Source organism: Salvelinus alpinus, chromosome 19, assembly GCF_045679555.1.
Source record: "Salvelinus alpinus chromosome 19, SLU_Salpinus.1, whole genome shotgun sequence".
NCBI lineage: Eukaryota > Metazoa > Chordata > Actinopteri > Salmoniformes > Salmonidae > Salvelinus > Salvelinus alpinus.
Window position 1 is genome coordinate 49,798,960 of NC_092104.1, and position 16,083 is coordinate 49,815,042.

General features: G+C 44.7%; 1 protein-coding gene across 1 annotated transcript in view; it reads left to right on the forward strand.

Annotated features, from left to right (window-relative positions):
- The first annotated feature begins 1,338 nt into the window (after positions 1–1,338).
- The window catches only part of LOC139545770 (rho-related BTB domain-containing protein 2-like), a 93,062-nt gene continuing 78,317 nt past the window's right edge, over positions 1,339–16,083 (forward strand). The window contains exons 1-2 of the mRNA XM_071353925.1: positions 1,339–1,690; positions 2,513–2,631. The gene's annotated coding sequence lies outside the window, so the exon portion shown is untranslated. The remainder of the gene's footprint in view (positions 1,691–2,512; positions 2,632–16,083) is intronic.

Consider the following 16,083-nt stretch of genomic DNA (forward strand, 5'->3'; position numbering starts at 1 on the left):
TTCTACCAGATCTATTGTGTTATATTCTCCTACATTCAATTCAAATTTCCACAAACTACAAAGTGTTTCCTTTCAAATGGTACCAAGAATATGCATATCCTTGCTTCAGGGCCTGAGCTACAGGCAGTTAGATTTGGGTTTGTCATTTAGGCGAAAATTGAAAAAAAGGGGGCTATCCCTAAGAAGTATTAAGACTATTTCAGTGGGTCACATATACACACTAAGAAAGTGTTTAACGTAACACTGTTGGTGTTAAAATTCTGATCTTAAATTTGCTGTGTATGCCAACTTCATAAAATTGCTAGGTGGCTAGTATTACAGAGAAGAAAAAAAAACATTTCAGTTTATTTATTAATCAAAAAGGAATTAATAGACTACATGCTGTAGCTTGATCAAATTAATTTATTAACACAAATCCTGTGAGGACTGCACATCACCGGCATCTAAAATCAAACCAAACGCTGTGTTTCACTTTACACTCTCTCTCCTCCTCCACTGACGATACTGCACACACTTGAGTATCTAACGATCTGCCCAGCATTTCTTTGCTCTGTTACTTACTGGGGGTTCCTTCCAATGACACTAATTAGAAATAATTATGATAAAACGTGGGCATGTCTTCACTGCACGCACACACACACACACACACACACACACAGATAAATAATACTCAGGATGCATACTAGGCCAAATGTATTTATCCTGAGGTAAAGAATATGACAGAGATGGTGTCAATTTGATTGATTAAGCATAGTCACTATAAAGATGTCATCCGGCCATAGGCATAGTTGGTAGGCTATAGCTTGAGCATTTAGATCAGGTTTAATTCACCTCTCTCTCCAACAACCAACCACAAATACAACAGGGTATGACTGTATTACTACCATCCCTAAAAATGGGAGTCGTTGTACCAAAGGAGGGAATGCAGGCGACAAGCTTAGGTCTGAATATTATGCCCATAGAAACGCATTGGGTTTATTCTGGACAGATTTTGGCTAGAGTGAGCCTGCTCGCTTTCGCCTCTTCATCTCTGCAGAAACTAGCGAGCGAAACAGTGCACCTCTGTCTTACTATATGTAGTCCATCTATGTGATGCTGTCTGGACAGAAATAGTATGGCATGCCACAGGCTGCTCTTTTTGTCCAGACAGCATCAGATACATAGTCTACACATACTGAGACAGAGGGGCGCTGTTTCGCTCGCTCGGACGCTTTAACTGAGATTTATGCGTCTTTCTGGCCGCGCGCGTCTCGGTCAAATAACTGATAAATATTTAAATATTTAATTTCGACGGGCAACACGGTACGGTAGGGCGAGCCAGACCCATAACGTCGGACCAGACAGCCAGTTGTTGGTTGGAGCACGTCTCTAGAGTCAACGGATGGGCGAGTATTAACCCTGCTGTATAATTAATTGCGGCAGCAGATCGAACAGACGGCTAAAATTAACGAGTCACTCAGAAAAACGAATCATGACTCTCGAGTCAGTAGAAAGAGTCGTTCAAAAAGAACCAATCGTTCGCGAACTGGCGCCAGGCTGTCGTCACCGTCACGGCTCTCGTTGATAGGCACTGGCGTTTCGTCGCTGGCTGGGCTGGAGCGAAACTGGGTTCATCTACAGCATGTGGCAACAGAGAGCGAGAGACAGGACGGCGAGACCACAGAGACTCGAGGAACTTCGGGCCAATTTGGTGAGGATACATGGCAGTCTTGCAACGCATGCACTATCGCGTTGAATGGGGTGTGATTGGAGAAGGGATGCGGTGAAACAAGGACTTGAGATGTACTTTTTTTTGTCTCAAAATTAGCCTACATCATTGACAAATAAATACTGGTATAGCCTTTATTTAGGTAAAAGCAATGCACGGTGTGGATACCACGTTTGCTTTCGTCATAGGCTTAATTGCACTCACATTTGCGCGTAGGCAATTGTTCGATTTGGATGAACGTTGTAAAAGACCAGTCACTGGTTAGAATAGATAATAGGCGAATAAGAAATATCCGAAAAATGATATGTAGTCTACAGCGTTGTCTTGGTAGAGGCAAGAGAAGGAATTAGACAAGGAAAGTAGGGCGCAAGCTTCTACAAAGCCCCTGTTTAGGTTTGAAAGAAACAAAAGGAAAGTGGAAAAACTCGCATCAGCACCAGTGAACACCCAGACAGAGAGACAGACGAAAAACAGCCAGCGTTGACTGAGTCGACAGCCCTGATAGCGACTGTTATTGGATGACACTTTCATCATTTTAATACTATATCCGGAAAATACAAATTGTCTCCACTTTTTGCAATATGCAATAGGCTCCATGTAATTACATTCCTTCTGGCGTCTGAAAGGTCCGGAGTGTTTCAGAGCGTAGTGGTCTCAGCAAAACCACTCCGAAAAAGGCATCTAAAGACAGGGGTCAAGTCTCACCAAGAAGGAAAACTTGCCAGTAGAAATGAAGTGTTCACAAATGTCGTATCATACAGGAATGTAGCTTACTGAATAGTTATTGTGTGTTGTGCCTTGCAGCTAAATGGAAAGAGAAATAGACGAGCGCTGTCCAAACTAACTTAAATAAAGGGAAAGCGAGGATTGTGAAGTGGACAACGCAGAACACTAAAGATTCCAGAGGCGAATGACCATTGAAGGTAAGCACCTGGTTGAGTGCCATAATTACAGAATTTAGCCTAGGTCTTATCACAATAATAAACAATGCACCAAAAACGAAACAGAAGTAACTGACCACACTTGCATTGGATTGCATAACCGTTTAAGCATGTTGAATACACCTATATTTTGCTGTTACTTGCAACCTACCTTAGGCTATTACATGAATAATTAAACGCAACTTTTTTTATTTTGTGTTGTGTACCAATTAGCGAGGCCTACTTTATAATTATTCACCACTGTATGACACTATCTATGAATAGTGAGTCCTTTAACATTTTATTACCCCAAATTGTAAATGATGGCAAAAATACACTTTCTGTCAAACAGACAGAAAGTAGGCCTAAATGGTTTAAATTCCCCCAAATAAAAATGTCACAATTGTAAAATGTGATATTTCAACATATACATTTTATACATGTTTTTCATGTTTTGAACAGATATATATATATTTTTTTATAAATGTCATCCATGGCTACTTGTTATGAACATGTGTCTGTTATTCATTCAAAGTGTTGTGTTTCTGTTACACTCAGAGGCTGAGAAACGGACGATTGAGCTAATCTGACATACCAGTGCGACCTAAGATGGCCACTGATATGGGCGATATAGGCGATATGGGCGCCGGTGCCATCAGACTTTAAGCTCTGCCTTTGGAACTGAATGGGCTATCTACTCGGTTCCAATTGCATCTGAAAGATGAGACTCTCGTCTTGGTATACTGACATTGACTGGGAGCTAAATATGTAGTTGAATTATTATATATATGTATATATATTTTTTTGTTTTGTTATAGTGGCTGCCAAGCCCTAAAGGGGCCAAATCTGGGATAGCTCCATATTTATGTTTTCAGATTTTTTTTGTCAACAACTTGTTGCTTGACATAGTACTATGTCAAGTACTTGGTCAAATATTTAGGAGCATGTGTGACCAAAATCTCTCTTTCTCTCTCTCTCTCTCTCTCTCTCTCTCTCTCTCTCTCTCTCTCTCTCTCTCTCTCTCTCTCTCTCTCTCTCTCTCTCTCTCTCTCTCTCTCTCTCTCTCTCTCTCTCTCTCTCTCTCTCTCTCTCTCCCTGTCTCTCTCTCTCTCTCTCCCTGTCTCTCTCTCTCTCTCTCCCTCTCTCTCTCTCCCTGTCTCTCTCTCTCTCTCTCCCTCTCTCTCTCTCCCTGTCTCTCTCCCTCTCTCTCTCTCCCTGTCTCTCTCTCTCTCTCTCCCTCTCTCTCTCTCCCTGTCTCTCTCTCTCTCTCTCCCTGTCTCTCTCTCTCTCTCTCCCTGTCTCTCTCTCTCTCTCTCTCCCTGTCTCTCTCTCTCTCTCTCTCTCTCTCTCTCTCTCTCTCTCTCTCTCTCTCTCTCTCTCTCTCCCTGTCTCTCTCTCTCTCTCTCTCCCTGTCTCTCTCTCTCTCTCTCCCTGTCTCTCTCTCTCTCTCTCCCTGTCTCTCTCTCTCTCTCTCTCTCTCTCCCTGTCTCTCTCTCCCTGTCTCTCTCTCCCTGTCTCCCTGTCTGACTTTCCACTTCATGAGATGTGAACGGTGGGATGTTCAGATAGTGTTGACATCAGTTCCTCTGCTCTGTTTTTCTATCAGCTGTGGAATTTGAACCTCTCTTCCTTGGGTGAGGCCTTTCCTGCTCTGTGGAATATGTTAGTCTCCTGAGGGGGCTGGGAGTGTGTATTGATAAATGGAGCTTTCCAGTGGGGTTGATCACCAAACATTCCATGCTGCTGGATGGAGGGTTAGCGGGCCAGCTCCGCACAGATGGGAACCATATAAGACGCTGTTTCTCTGTGTGTTGAGCAATAGCATGCACACACACACATTCAGACACACACACCCTACGACCCCCACCACTGTTCAACTCTGCACACCCCGACCAATGCATGGGGCAGGAGGACGTGGGGAGGGCTGTGTGTGTCTGTGTGTGTGTGTGCATTCTACTTTCTATCAAGGGACAGAGAGCTGCCAAAACCAAGGGATGTTTCATAACAGTCTGATTCAGTCTTGGAAAGATACAGGCAAGGCAAAGGAACACACACACACAAAGACTGCATAGTGCACACATGTGGAAACTGTCTCACACATACATACCCCTTGTCACCTTGGCAATCAAACACTCGCAGAGAGACTCGCGAAGATACGCCAAATCAAAGTTAGTTCTTCTCTCTAAACCACACGATGTTTGTCTCTCTGCTGCAGTAATGTCGTCTCAGAGAGAGGGAGAGAATGAGAGAAGGCGGGGGAAGAGAGGCAGGTGATTGTGCGAGAGAGGGATGGCAGTCATACAGTTTCTGTTCTATTCTTTCTCTCTTTTTTTGGCTGCCACCCGGTTTTGTTTTTTTTAACAGGGGTGTCCGTGTGCAAAGAATGTGTGCGCAGCATGCGTGTGTATGTGTGTGTGTGTGCTTGTATGGTAGCAGAGAGGAGAGCTGGAGCCGGGACAGTGTCTGCCCAGAGAGGAAAGAAGGAGCACATATCCTAAGGACGAGGGAAAGGACATGTGTGGGTTTGGGTTTCTGGGGTAAGATGGCCTGGGGAACAACAGAGAACAGAGAGTAACACACAACCGGACACTGAGACAAGAGGGCTAGATATAGGAAAAGCCTTTGTTTTGCCAATACAGTATATTGTGGGAGTTGGGAGTCGGGCACTAGGTCAGTTCCAACACCTTGTGCAAAAACATAGAAAATCCAATGCTGTGCGTAACAGACAGACATTACTAGGGTAATCTACTTGCCATGTCTCTTACAGTAGTAGGCCGCTAGCTATCTAGTTCTTTCCAACGTCCTCTGCTCTTCAGGGCGAATCCTAACTTCACTCAGTCTCCCATTGATATTAAATCATGACCAAGTGAAAATTCGTAGGAAGACTTCAGTGGAAGTTTGGATTAGCCCCTTAAAAAGTAGGGCCTCTTAGGGGTCCATTGGACATCTGAATTTCATTATTCAGGAAACTCAGTTACTTTGTATGTTTCAGAGGTCTGAGGCAACTGCAGCTGCTACTACACAACTTTGTGCATAGTTAAGTAATAACACATCTACAAAACACGCTGCCTTTCCAATACATACATATTTTTTGATTTGCATATTTTATTGTAGTAAAAACAAATATACCATTTGTAATACTATACATTCATATATTCACACACACACGTATCAAATGCATGTACTGTATATCCTGCATGAAAGCTTACATTCATGTTAATCACATACAGTTGAAGTCGGAAGTTTACATACACTTAGGTTGGAGTCATTAAAACTCGTTTTTCAACCAATCCACAAATTTCTTGTTGACAAACTACAGTTTTGGCAAGTCGGTTAGGACATCTACTTTGTGAATGACAAAAGTAATTTTTCCAACAATTGTTTACACACAGGTTATTTCACTTCACTCACTGTATCCCAATTCCAGTGGGTCAGAAGTTTACATACACTAAGTTGACTGTGCCTTTAAACAGCTTGGAACATTCCAGAAAATGATGTCATGGCTTTAGAAGCTTCTGATAGGCTAATTGATATAATTTGAGTCAATTGGAGGTGTACCTGTGGATGTATTTCAAGGCCTACCTTCAAACTCATTGCCTCTTTGCTTGACATCATGGGAAAATCAAAAGAAATCAGCCAAGACATCAGAAAAGTCTACTTCATCCTTGGGAGCAATTTCCAAAGGTATTACGTTCATCTGTACAAACAATAGTATGCAAGTACAAACACCATGCGACCACGCAGCCGTCATACCGCTCAGGAAGGAGACGAGTTCTGTCTCCTAGAGATGAACGTACTTTGGTGCGAAAAGTGCAAATCAATCCCAGAACAACAGCAAAGGACCTTGTGAAGATGCAAGAGGAAACAGGTACAAAAGTATTTATATCCACCGTAAAACGAGTCCTATATCGACATAACCTGAAAGGCCGCTCAGCAAGGAAGAAGCCACTGCTCCAAAACCGCCATAAAAAAGCCAGACTACGGTTTGCAACTGCACATGGGGACAAAGATCGTACTTTTTGGAGAAATGTCCTCTGGTCTGATGAAACAAAAATAGAACTGTTTGGCCATAAGGACCATTGTTATGTTTGGAGGAAAAAGGGGGAAGCTTGCAAGCCGAGGAATACCATCCCAACCATGAAGCACAGGGGTGGCAGCATCATGTTGTGGAGGTTTTTTGCTGCAGGAGGGACTGGTGCACTTCACAAAATAAATGGCATCATAAGGCATGAAAATGACATGGATATATTGAAGCAACATCTCAAGACATCAGTCAGGAAGTTAAAGCTTGGTTGCAAATGGGTCTTCCAAATGGACAATGACCCCAAGCATACTTCCAAAGTGGTGGTTTCAAAATGGCTTAAGGACAACAAAGTCAAGGTATTGGAGTGGTCATCACAAAGCCCTGACCTCAATCCTATAGAAAATGTGTGAGCAGAACTGAAAAAGCATGTGCGAGCAAGGAGGCCTACATACCTGACTCAGTTACACCAGCTCCGTCAGGAGGAATTTGCCAAAATTCACCCAACTCATTGTGGGATGCTTGTGGAAGGCTACGCAAAACGTTTGACCCAAGTTAAACAATTTAAAGGCAATTCTACCAAATACTAATTGAGTGTATGTAAACTTCTGACCCACTGGGAATGTGATGAAAGAAATAAAAGCTGAAATAAATAATTCTCTCTACTATTATTCTGATATTTCACATTCTTAAAATAAAGTGGTGATACTAACTGACCTAAGACAGTGCATTTTTACTAGGATTAGTGAACCTACAACCTCGGAGCTCTGCACCCCCAGACACCCAGCGTCCATCGACACAATCAATGCTCCCGCAACCCCTGAGCCGTGCACCCCCAGGCACCAAGGGTCCATTCTTGGTTGGTCAACAGTTCACTGTCAATTGCTTCGCCTTAATCACACCTTTGTATCTTCTATGTTCGACAGCAGTCTTCAACAGGGGTGGGCAATCTCATCCACAGAGGGCTTTTGTCATGGCAGGATTATGCTCCTAAACATTATTCAAGGAGTGTGGATCTAGGAATTTATATATAATACTGTAACACTGATTCAATTAATCAAATTATGGCCCAATACCCAATATACCATCATTGGTATATCTGGTTGGTACAGTAGATCTGGTTGGCCCTACACTGGACTTTGCTGAAAAATATTTAATACATTTGATGAGACAGTTACGGTTGGAGAACAAAACTGCACTCACACTTGCTGCCCTCAGGTTTGCTTTGGAGTGTGTACCTCATCATTCCTGACCTTTACATGTCATTACTTCTGCCTAAATATTTCCCCAGGGGAAGAGAAAACACACTGCAAGCAAAACCAGTGAATACCTGAATTTCGTGAGTAAGACTGAGGACTCATACCCAGAGACACTTGAGGCCCAGTGTCAGCAGCAAGATCAGCTCTTTAATCAGCTGTGTGAAGATGAGGCAGCAGCCAGTGCAGCCGACAGGACAGCCGGGGCTGCTGAGATGGCGCAGAACGCTTTGTTTAATAACTACATAGCTGTATTTGGACAGGTTGTCCAAGCCATAAAAGGTGATCAGACATGTCACTAGACTAAACTGGCTGAAGTTCCTATGTAAAATACTTTTTTTTCTTTCTTAAATTTGAGCTACACCAAAAGCATTGTGAATGTGGCTTTCAATTACTGTTAATTGAATTTAGCCTACTGTTAAACAATTAAAATAATATACATTAATAATATACATTATTTGGAGCAATAAACTTCTTAAACATGCTTGTGTTGATTTTAAATGTAGGAAATAAAGATGAGACATGATTTACACACTTTTATTAAACAACAAACATTGGTCGAACATAGAAGATACAATTGTGTAGTAGGTTATTCACAGGAAGTAAAAAAACGAAACTCATTAGAACATATGTCTAATGGTAAAATGAATATAAGGGAGTATATCAGTACTTTATTAATCCCTAAGGGTAAAATCATGTGATAGGGGGTATAGTAACCAAAAAAAGGAGAGCCCCACTGAGCTAAGTGGCCAGGCTTGGTCTGTCATGCTAATAGTTCGGTTTTGGTCCAGGCGCTTTGTTGTCCAAACTGTGTTGGTGGAGTTGGGCGTCTGAGCAAATCATAAAGGAGGAAAAAAGAGAAAATCTGTCATTAAACATTGTGTTTGTGTCACGATCGTCAATGGGAGAGAGAGAGGACCAAGGCGCAGCGTGTGAAAAATACATCTTCTCTTTATTTCGAAGAAGAAAAAAACTAAACAAAACAACAAATAGACGAACGTGAAGCTATCAAAACCTAAGTGCAAACATGCAACATAGACACAGACATTTACCCACAAATGCATGATGCCTATGGCTGCCTTAAATATGGCTCCCAATCAGAGACAAATGAAAGACATCTGTCTCTGATTGATAACCACTCAGGCAACCATAGACATACCTAGAAACATTCACTCAACCATAGACATACCTAGAAATATTCACTCAACACAAACTCATACACTAAACCCAACACCCCCTTTACCATATAACCACCCAAAACGACAAAACACAAACATTCCCCATGTCACACCCTGACCTAACTAAAATAATAAAGAAAACAAAGAATACTAAGGCCAGGGCGTGACAGTACCCCCCCCAAAAGGTGCGGACTCCGGCCGCAAAACCTGACACATAAAGGGAGGGTCCGGGGTGGGCCTTAATATGGCGGCGGCTCGGGTGCGGGACGTGGCCCCCACTCCACCATTGTCAATATCCGCTTCGGTGTCTCTGGTAGATCCTGGCTGACTGGCGGCTCTGGAAGATCCTGGCTGGCTGGCGGCTTCGGAAGATCCTGCCTGGCTGGCGGCTTCGGAAGATCCTGGCTGGCTGGCGACTCTGGCTGCTCATGGCTGGCTGGCGACTCTGGCTGCTCATGGCTGGCTGGCGACTCTGGCTGCTCATGGCTGGCTGGCGACTCTGGCTGCTCATGGCTGGCTGGCGACTCTGGCTGCTCATGGCTGGCTGGCGACTCTGGCTGCTCATGGCTGGCTGGCGACTCTGGCTGCTCCTGGCTGGCTGGCGGCTCTGGCAGATCCTGGCTGGCTGGCGGCTCTGGCAGATCCTGGCTGGCTGGCGGCTCTGGCAGATCCTGTCTGGTTGGCGGCTCTGGCAGATCCTGTCTGGTTGGCGGCTCTGGCAGATCCTGTCTGGTTGGCGGCTCTGGCAGATCCTGTCTGGTTGGCGGCTCTGGCAGATCCTGTCTGGTTGGCGGCTCTGGCAGATCCTGACTGACGAATGGCTCTAGCGGCTCCTGACTGACGAACGGCTCTGACGGCTCGGGACAGACGGGCGGCTCAGATGGCGCTGGGTAGACGGATGGCTCAGATGGCGCTGGGTAGACGGATGGCTCAGATGGCGCTGGGTAGACGGATGGCTCAGATGGCACTGGGTAGACGGATGGCTCAGATGGTGCTTGGCAGACGGGCAGCTCTGGCCGGCTGAGGCGCACTGTAGGCCTGGTGCGTGGTGCCGGAACTGGTGGTACCGGGCTGGGGACACGCACCTGAAGGCTAGTGCGGGGAGAAGGAACAGGGCATACTGGACCCTGGAGACGCACATTAGGCCTAGTGCGTGGTGCCGGAACTGGTGGTACCGGGCTGGGGACACGCATCTCAGGGCTAGTGCGGGGAGCAGCAACAGGATGCACAGGACTCTGGAGACGCACAGGAGGCTTGGTGCGTGGTGCCGGAATTGGTGGTACCGGGCTGGAGACACGCACCATAGGGCGAGTGCGTGGAGGAGGAACAGGGCTCTGGAGACACACTGGAAGCCTGTTGCGTGGTGTAAGCACTGGTGGAACTGGACTGGGGCGGGGAGGTGGCGCCGGAAATACCGGACCGTGCAGGCGTACTGGCTCCCTTGAGCACCGAGCCTGCCCAACCTTACCTGGTTGAATGCTCCCCGTCGCCCGACCAGTGCGGGGAGGTGGAATAACCCGCACCGGGCTATGTAGGCGAACCGGGGACACCATGCGTAAGGCTGGTGCCATGTATGCCGGCCCAAGGAGACGCACTGGAGACCAGACGCGTTGAGCCGGCTTCATGGCACCTGGCTCAATGCCCAATCTAGCCCTACCAGTGCGGGGAGGTGGAATAACCCGCACCGGGCTATGAACACGTACAGGAGACACCGTGCGCTCTACTGCGTAACACGGTGTCTGCCCGTACTCCCGCTCTCCACGGTTAGCCTGGGAAATGGGCGCAGGTCTCCTACCTGCCCTCGGCCCACTACCTCTTAGCCCCCCCCAAGAAAATTTTGGGTTGTACTCGCGGGCTTCCAGCCTTGCTTCCGTGCTGCCTCCTCATATCGCCGCCTCTCTGCTTTTGCTGCCTCCAGCTCAGCTTTGGGGCGGCGATATTCTCCTGGTTGAGCCCAAGGTCCCTTACCATCTAATTCGTCCTCCCATGTCCAGAAATCCTGTGTAGGTGGGTCCTGTTGCCGCTTGACACGCCGCTTGGTCCGATTCTGGTGGGTAATTCTGTCACGATCGTCAATGGGAGAGAGAGAGGACCAAGGCGCAGCGTGTGAAAAATACATCTTCTCTTTATTTCGAAGAAGAAAAAAACTAAACAAAACAACAAATAGACGAACGTGAAGCTATCAAAACCTAAGTGCAAACATGCAACATAGACACAGACATTTACCCACAAATGCATGATGCCTATGGCTGCCTTAAATATGGCTCCCAATCAGAGACAAATGAAAGACATCTGTCTCTGATTGAGAACCACTCAGGCAACCATAGACATACCTAGAAACATTCACTCAACCATAGACATACCTAGAAACATTCACTCAACACAAACTCATACACTAAACCCAACACCCCCTTTACCATATAACCACCCAAAACGACAAAACACAAACATTCCCCATGTCACACCCTGACCTAACTAAAATAATAAAGAAAACAAAGAATACTAAGGCCAGGGCGTGACAGTTTGTTTGTCAATGGGACATCAACTCACCATAGCATAGGTGGAGATAATAGTTGATTACTTCAAGAAGTGTTTCTCATAAGAATGCTAAATTACTCTTGCGGTATTGAAGGAGGACAGCTAGCTATTACACTTGCAATAAGGTGCAGTCCTGCATTATTACTCTTGCAATATGTAGGCTTAGGTATGTACAATGTATATCTATCACAAAGACGGATACACATTATGTAGCTAGCTAGATAGGACCCTAGGAAGTATGCACAATGTATCTATCACACACAGCATACTGCAAGACCGTATTGCAGGACTGCATCTTATTGCAAGAAACTAATGGCTGGCCTCATTCCAAATAAGTTTTGAAGAATTCACAAAGACAGATACACAACAGCTAGCTAAACAGATACAAGCACATACTGTACCTCTGACGGAGCATTTGTTTCGTAAGCTGGTCTTTCAACCGGCTGAAGCGATCCTCGCATAATGATCACTTACATTGTGTATTTCTCCATCTCTTTTCAGCTGTCTCCTCTCATTCAGTCTAGATTGCTGCCCATTAATACAAATTAAAAGGATTGCACAAAATAGCCCGGCTAACTCCTCCATACTTAAAAATGCTAGTCACCGAGGATCACAACAATGTCGCTGTCAAATTGCGTCATCGGTCGCTGTCTTAAAATTTTCACTAACAGTTTTTTCCCGAAAATTAAACCTACTCCTGTTTACAGTTCAACGGCAAATGGAAAACAAACAAGAACCAACAAGGCTAGTTTGTTCTGGTTCCGGCACGGCCCGCCACGGTTTGGTTCATCCAGTGGAATTGCGCCAATAATAGTGTTTGACAATCAGGAGGTTGGCAATTACCACCAATCAGCATTGACAAGACATTGGCCATATTCAGCTGTCCAAGATAAAAACTAAACAGGATTTTGAAAGGACACACGTGCACGTGCATGCATACACGAACTCAAGCCATCCAAGAAACCAGGAGATTGGCCTTCCTAATCAAGCTTGTGTAAGAGGGCACTTGTTTTAATTGGGAAGACTGATGTAACATCACTGCTACGGTGAATGAGTCAGACACCCAAACCACAGGTTGGATGTGTTGCTGAGGGCGCCGTCATCCCACTGAGTGGGAGAGTCTCTTCAGTGGGAGAGACTCCTACATTCTCTCTCTGTCTGCCTTTGTGGTCGACTCCCAACCCAGCCGGTACTAGTGGGAGGTCACTGTGGAACAACTATAATCTCTGCATTACCATGGAGGATAAAAAGTAAAGGAGGGCCCCTGGTTACAATAAAACACAGTGTCCATGGGTTAGGGTATAGCACAGGTGTAGTGACCAAAGTCACACAGCACTATATATAGTTGTGAGTAATTTCCTCTGTGTGAATACAGATTTTGACTGCTCATAAATCTCCAGAGCTCTGGTAATAGGCTCAGTCAGCGCTCTGGTCATTCAGGTCTATGGTGACTCCTACTAGCTTGTGTAACTGTACCTATACAACATCATACAGATCGTATTCACCATGAAAGAAGGAAGAGATGTGAAGCTTTAGTGGGCAGTAATATTTGATATGTGTATATAGAGTATACTAAATATACAGTACCAGTCCAGAGTTTTTTATTATTAATGTTTTACTATTTTCTACACTGTAGAATAATATTGAAAACATCAAAACTATGAAATAACACATATATGGAATCATTTAGTAACCAGAAAAAGTGTTCAACAAATCCAAATCTATTTTATATTTGAGATTCTTCAAAGTAGCCACCCTTTTCCTTGATGACAGCTTTGCAGATGCAGGAATCCCTACATGGAGGAACGCACGGAATTATGGGCCGCATCACACACTAGTGAGAAACATGGGCAGATGGGAGCACAGATGTACTTAAGAATTGCAACATCAACCTACCGATGGCTAGCTAGCTGGCTAACTTCACTAGCTACAGTTGGAATTAAAAAAACATACTCCTCTGTAGCACATTAGCATCCTCCTACACTTTAAACGCAATGACCGTTTCGTGTTAGTACACGTTATTTAACTCAAGCTATTGTTAGCTATCCATGTTATTTGCTGAGTAGCTAGCTAGGTTTGCAACATGAGCCAATAACTCTTCTCCCATTTAATGTCAATCTCACCCTTCTTCCCGATTTCAGCGATATGATTCGCTGGCACAAAAGCTCCGTAACGTTTCAATGGACCTCCAAACTGTTCATGAAATTTCAGCGATATGATTCGCTGGCACAAAAGCTCCGTAACGTTTCAATGGATCTCCAAACTGTTCATGAAATTTCAGCTATATGATTCGCTGACACAAGTAGACAATTTGCAGATCCGATGTAAAGTTATTGAGAGCTCTTGTTTCAGCTAATCATATTGCTGAAATTGGAAGAAGAAGAGTGGGATTTAGGGCCGGCACCAGAACGAATCAGTTGGACGGGCATTTGATTTCCCTAGGCGAGAGGCACGTTTTTTTGACAAGACCTTGTTCACACAATATATATTTTTTTTAAAGGGCATTATAGTAAAAACCATAGGAGTGTGAGTTTCAAGTTTGCGGAAGCTTCCAATTTATCCGACCCTTTCTACCGATCTACCGAAATGGCAGGGATTAACGGTACATTTTCCGGGTGACATGCTGTGTGTACTGAGGAATTGATCTAAGCACATTCTCTGTTTCACAACCCCTCAAATGAATAGCACTTTACTTAAGCTGTCTGTACACACTCTATAAGGGCATATGACATGGTTATGGTGCCCATCATTCAATTCAATGTAATAATGTGACACAGAGGTTGGTAAATGACATAACACCCTGGTATGTAGACTCTTGTGTAGCATGTAAAAACACATGACGTATGTTGTCATGCAGACTGTACAATAGCAGTTGTTATTAACAGTTGCCGTTAGACCATATGACTGGATGAACAGTCATTATTAACACCCGTTATAAACGGTCTTATTACATCTCATGCCTTGACTCATAACTATTTAAAACTACTTATGACAGTTTACGGCACATATTATAATGTGTTATATGGCTTTTATAAAGGCTTTACATGAATACATGCATAAGACACCTACAGTAAATTGTTATCCAAAATGCAAAATGTAAGATACAAATGTGTCATAAATCATAGTGAAATAGTATTACTGCAACCATAGCCTAATGGTCTTGCTGTAGGCCTACAATAATCTGGTTCTTTCTGCCCCAGTGCACTCAGTGTCGCGGTCATTGACATGTGGTCACAGTGTGTGGTGACCGTCGGTAGCCAATGAAGAGCGCCAGGCGACCGCTTGGTCCAGAAATATCCGGACTCCAGTATAGATTTTTCCATTACTCTTTTTTGAGCGTACCATTCACTCTGAATGTGTAGCCGAGTGCACCAGACTGTCAATGAACGAGATGTAGCTGTGCGTGTATTTGTCTAATAAGTGTTTGTGTGTGTGCCGGTATGTGTGTGTGTGTGTGTGTGTGTGTAGAGGAGAGTATGAGGAACACACACTAACAGAGCAACAGAATCAGACAAACAACACTCAAGCTATTTGGCCTAATCACAACAAAGGCCCTTCCTGTTTGCAGGGGGGACTGGGGTCTCTCTTCCTGAACTAGACTATATGGGGATACAGTATGTTTTCTCTGTCTGTCTGTCTCTTTCTCTATCTCTCTCTCTCTCTGTTTCCCTCCTCTCTTCCTCTTCCCTATCTCTCTGTACCCTGTCTCTTCCTCTCCCCCATCTCTCTCTCACTCCCTTGTCCCTTCCTCTCCCCTGTCTCTCTCTATTTTTCTCTCTCTTTCTGTAGACTTTCTCTGAAACATTGCAGTGTGTTAAGGCCTGAGTGTGTTAGGGTGAATAAAGAGCTGTACTGTGTGAAGGCCTGTGAGTGTGTACAGCCTGATCAGTGGGTCCACCAGGCTGAAGTGCAGAGGTGTTTGAGCCCCGCTCTCCAAGGCCTCTATCTATAGCTGTCTCTCTAGCACATTTTCTTTTCTTCAATTAATATCACTCTTACTCCCTTTCTTCTTCAGTATGTTTCTCTCAGTCTTTCTCTCTCCCTTTCTCTCTCTCTCTCATTCGCCTTCTTTCTCTCTTTCTTTCCCTCGCCACCTCCCCCCCATCTCTCTTTCTCTCCTTCTCTCAGATCTTGCTCGGTAGTACTTGTTCAGCTATTAATCTTCTCACTCACTTTTACAGAGGTAGCACACAACTCCCCCTCCTAAACACATCAATAGATCGATCATCATTTCATCACTATGACATAAGGGACAATTTATCATCAACCATGTCCCAGTCCAGCAGCATCGTATCATTCTCTTCCCCATCCTGGATGGTCAGGGTGGGGGAAAGCAACATCTGTGCTAGATTCACTATCTCTCACTATTTCTCAACCCCAGTGCTAGATTCACTATCTCTGCCTCTTGTTGTATCGTCTCAACCCCGGCCCAAGGTTTACTGTGACACGTCCTCGCCAAAGT